At 46.2% G+C, this 5,053-nt stretch overlaps 1 long non-coding RNA gene across 1 annotated transcript; it reads left to right on the top strand.

The window, feature by feature from the left end:
• Nucleotides 1-206: 206 nt before the first annotated feature.
• On the top strand, nt 207-1,385 carry LOC149119909 (uncharacterized). The gene is made up of 4 exons (XR_016227400.1): nt 207-523; nt 656-745; nt 1,009-1,097; nt 1,177-1,385. It is a non-coding gene; the product is annotated as an uncharacterized LOC149119909 (long non-coding RNA).
• The last annotated feature ends 3,668 nt before the right edge of the window (nt 1,386-5,053 follow it).

The following is a 5,053-nucleotide window of genomic DNA, read 5'->3' as shown; positions in this document are numbered from 1 at the left end:
AATTAAGACTTATTCTATGCATCTGCTCTCCCACAATATGGCGCTGGGAGAGGAGGAAACAGCTTCTACACAGCTGCCTCCAGTTCAACCTATAAACTGTAGGACCTGCTCCTGATTGGAGGAGAGCAGCATACTCGGCGTGTGGGTAGCAGAGTTGGGATTGGTGGAAGAGGACTATAAAGGAGGAGAGAGACAACATGCATCAGGAACATCTATCTGAAGGAACACCTGTGCAGCCCCCGAGAGAGCCGGCCGGCGGTGTGCCGCTCCCCCGCGGAAGTGGGGAATGTGGCAGGGGGAACCGCCCTTCCACGGAGGTGGAAGGGTCGGTAGCCAACCCGGGAAGAACCAGCAGCAAACCCGGGGAGGGCCGAGCAGACAAAAGAACAGCGCAGGGTCCTGTGTCGTTCCTCCATGAAGACGGGGAGCGACACATGCTAGATTAGGGAATTCTGGTAATTGGATATTTTGTCCTTTTTTTTCTTTTTTCGGGGCTCAAGCATTTTACCTTCTGGAATTCTAGGTTTGTGTTCTTGTTTTGGCTTTCAGCAGCCAATTTTTCCTTTGTATATTAGCTGTTCCCCACAATTATTCTGGTTTTAACTTTATCTATTTGTTTTTTCAATTGTTTATTTCATTATTCTGTCAAAAACAGCAACACATTGGATGTAGTATACTGTGGGCCATCTCAGCCATTACCTGAGCCCAGGCACATTTCTCCCCACCCCTGCCTTCTGCCAATCAGGTAAACTGCTCCGGGATGCAACCCAGGCCCATTAGGCCCACCTGGGGAGCCGTCCTGTCTATGCGACCTTCAGGCTGATTGGATCAGCATATTGGCGCCAGTGTCCGTTCTGCCCTTATGGTCAGCGTTCCCCAGAACTGGTTACACCCTTTGACTTGCCCTGTAAAATGTACGCGCTTGTGGATAAACACATGCTCACGGGAGTCTGTCCCCGGTGTCTCTGTGGAGGGAACAGGAACCCCCACCTTGCTTATCCCCGACAGTGTGGCTTAGCAGGACTAAGCAGCACCTGGCGCTGAACACGGACTTGAACACTTGAGGTATCTGATGAGCAAGGTCCTCCTCAGACAAGGTGAGGAGCGATCACCCACTGGAGAGGCCCCTGATGGCCGCTCCCCGCTAGATAAAAAGCTCCCATTCATCTCTTTAAGGAGCCCCCTGCCTCAGAGGCTTCTGGGCCTGTCTACCAGGAGAGAGGACATGGCATCTCGTAGACTTCTCCCATGACAAGCCCCAAAGACTTCCGTCTGTGCGGCCAGAAACTCCCCACGTGGAGAGGGCAAAGAATGGCTGCCCACGTCTTTTTGCTCTGCTCCTCCTCCTACACTCGTGCATCTCCGTCCCCTGCCCGGGCTGTGGGTGGGGGAGGGGGAAAACAGGGCTCGCGTGCCCTTGTGTGGTAGAGCATGCCCGCACAGACCTGCCGGAGACCTGTACTAGCTTCCTGCCAGGGCGCAAACTTCGAAGGGGGAGGGGAACTCGCTCCTGGCGGTGGCATTTTCAGGCACCATGGCCATCTGCATTCCGGCAGTTCAGACATGCGCCCCAGCCCCAGGACACCATGAGGGATGAGGGCAGTGCCCGCTCCAGCCAGCCCAATCCGGGCTCCCGTGGCTCTGCAAGCTCCTATGCTGACTGGCCGCTGCGGAATTCAGACACAGATGAGCAAGATCTTTCAATTTAACTCTAATTACCATCACAGGTTGTCCCCTCCTTATGACTGAATACCAAGAAGTTTCTCTCTTTGAATCCAGGAGAATTGCTGCCTTCAAAAATATTGCTTTGTAACTCACTGAATTTATTTTGCAATCTATGTTTTAGCATGTTTCCAATGCAATAGCAACAGGTAATCGATCAGTGCTCAATGAAGACAGCATTGCATGATCAATGCTAGTTATAGATAAATGCAATCTTAATTTTTGAGTAAGTTCAGATAAAGAAATAATATCAGCACATTTAGGTGTAAGTACTAAATATAAAATAGTTCAACACCACTTAGAAGTAACTAAGCTCTTCAAAAGGGATGATATAAATAACATCAAGTACCAGGTAAAAATAACAGAATTAAAAAGGAAGGAAGGAAGGCCCAACATGGGAAGCAGTCCACACAGCAGACTCCTAGAATGACTTTTGCAGTAAATAACACTCTGACCTTAGACTCAACCCAGAAGGCTTCCTGGTTGGTCTGAAAGGCCTGCAAGAGCATTTCAGGCATGGGAAGACAAGACTCTGTGGGAAAAAAAATCCTACACGGAGGATCTCTGCGAGACCTCAGAGGAAAGGAAGGGTCATCAAAGAAGGAGACACTCAGCCAGCGCCGTGGCTCACTTGGCTAGTCCTCTGTCTTGCAGTGCCAACATCCCATATGGGCACCAGGTTCTAGTCCCGGTTCCTCCTCTTCCAGTCCAGCTCTCTGCTGTGGCCTGGGAAGGCAGTGGAGGATGGCCCAAGTGCTTGGGCCCTGCACCCACATGGGAGACCAGGAAGAAGCACCTGGCTCCTGGCTTTGGATTGGTGCAGCGCCAGCCATAGCAGCCATTTGGGGAATGAACCAACAGAAGGAAGACCTTTCTCTCTCTGTCTATAACTCTACCTGTCAAAAAAAAAAAAAAAAAAAAAAAAAAAAAAAAAGGAGAAACTCTTCTCTGAAGGGAGAAGAGAACATCCACCCTGCTTAGGGCCATGTCCAAATACTGACGGAGTCTGTGGTCACCAAAGGCCTCCATAGCCCTGGCGGCCCACAACAAGAGCCTCGGATGATCACTGATGTCATAAAAAGAGTGTTAATTGTTAAAGGAAAAACAGCAGCCACTCTGCCCTTGCTCCCCAGGTAGAACCTCTGTCCCTATTGAATTGTAATATGAGAATAGACTGCAAATTCTCTCCCCAAACTGTACTCTATATGTTGTGTGTGGCTGTGGGGGCAAATTGTTGAAGTCTATGATTAGCATAGAGTCGGTCCTCTGTATATAAAGTCATACTAAAAATGATCCATAGTGAAGGAGGAGATGGGAGAGGGAATGGGAGGTGGGATGGGAGCTGAGTGGAAGGCATGGGGGAAACAACCACTGTATTGGTAAAGTTGTATCTATGTAAAAATGCATCCATTAAATAAAAATTTTTAAAAAAGAAAGAGTTACAAAAAAAGAAGATACCATATCTTTTACATTAGCAAAAACACATTTTGTGGCATTTCATTTTAAATCTTTAATTGCTTTAAAAGCTGGTTATTTTCTAAATTAATGCTCATGACTATTTCTACTAAGAAGAGTTAGATATCTGTTGTATTTTGGTAAAGATCTATTCCTGTGTCTGTTTATATATTTTATATATATAGTAAAATATCTAAAATAATACATTTTAATCTGAAAACAAAATATGTTTTATAAAATGTGAATATTTTGGAACAAGAAAATGAACATGAGTATCAAAAAAGCTGTCAAATCAGATATGGATTAATCAACTACAAATGATTGACAATGAGAAAACAGAAGGATTCTATATACAGATTACTTCTCAATTGCCTTCAAATATTTGCTTTTTAAAAGCTTTAATTTTTTTTATTTATTTGAGAGGTAGAGCCACAGACAGGGAGAAGAGGAGAGAGAGAAAGATCTTCCATCCACCGGTTCACTCCCTGAATGGCTGCAACAGATGAAGCTGGGTTGATCCAAAGCCAGGAGCCAGGAGCTACCCCCAGGTCTCCCATGTGAGGGCCCTCTTCTACTTCCTCAGGAGATACCAGAGAGCTGGACTGGAAGAGGAGCAGCTGGGACATGGACCAGCACCCATATTTGATGCTGGAGCCCCAAGCAGAGGCTCAGCCCATTACACAACAGTGCAGGTCCCAAAATATTCGCTATTTTAAATATTTCTAAATAAAACCACAGGTGGCACATTGTGAATATGCTTTGTACAAAAAAGACTGGGAATTCTAATTTGTAAGCCCATTCCTGTTTAAAACTTGATGATTCCCTGCTCTTAGGCCCACCCTCCAGATTTGGTCAGTGAAAGGGTCAGTTCTCAGGGATGTCTGCTACAGGTACACAGCTAGTTCACCCCTGCCCAGCCCATCCATTCTTAGGACAGCTATCTCTGCTCCTGATAACAGTGCTGCATAGTTCCTGGGAGAGGCAATGTGCTCACTGCCCCTCCTAGGGTTTCCTCAAGGACAACTTCATTCTTTTCCTACCAAGTCTATTGAGCTGAATTTTGGAGCTTAATGGGGCAAAGTGGATTCAGTGCAAACACTGTGCAGATGCACACAATTCTACTTCCCTTGCTTTCCAGGGAACAGCTTCTGAATGACAGCACCCTGAGGATGAAGGTAAGAACCTGTAGTTCCATGCAGGAAGGTTCTCCGGGAGGGACACCTTAATGGCTTGTGAGTTTGAGTGGTAGTTGTTGAGTGCCACGTAGTCATCCAGGAGTTGGAAGTCCCCATGTGATCTCAGACGTGTTTTACCAAACTCACTGTTCCCAGAACAGCCCAGTAACCACCATGATGCAATACTGTAGTTGAGACTCAATTAAAGATTTGGGCATCTCTGACCTGAGATTAATGCTCACCCAGTGAGAAGGTCTAAGGCTCCAGGGTCTGCACTTTTCCAGGATTTTTAAAATTCTATTATAGAAAGTCTCCTGCATGACCTTCAAGAGCCAATCCAGGAAGGCTGGCACTGCACTTAAACCATTATGTTTGTTCACCTCTTGGTCAAACATATCTTCATGGCTCACATCTTGAAGTTGTAAAAACAAACCAAAAAGAGCTCCCAATTAGACACAGCCTCATAGACCACAAGTACACTATATCCCAAGAGCTCCTATCCACCTGATTTGAGGAGGAGACAGCCCAACAGGCAGGCAAGTGGCAGTCAAATTATACCTATTTGCATATGACATGATTCTATATATAGGAGATCTCAGAGACTATTGAAACACAGAAGAGTTCGGTGAAGTAGCAGGATATAAAAGCAGTGCACAAAAGTCAACAGCCTTTGTATAAACAGACAATGCAATGACTGAGAA

Source organism: Oryctolagus cuniculus, chromosome 21, assembly GCF_051225735.1.
Source record: "Oryctolagus cuniculus isolate XC-2025 breed Fujian yellow rabbit chromosome 21, ASM5122573v1, whole genome shotgun sequence".
In the NCBI taxonomy this organism is placed as follows: Eukaryota; Metazoa; Chordata; class Mammalia; order Lagomorpha; family Leporidae; genus Oryctolagus; species Oryctolagus cuniculus.
Note: the sequence above shows the minus strand (reverse complement) of the source record. Positions and strands in the feature narration are given on the sequence as shown.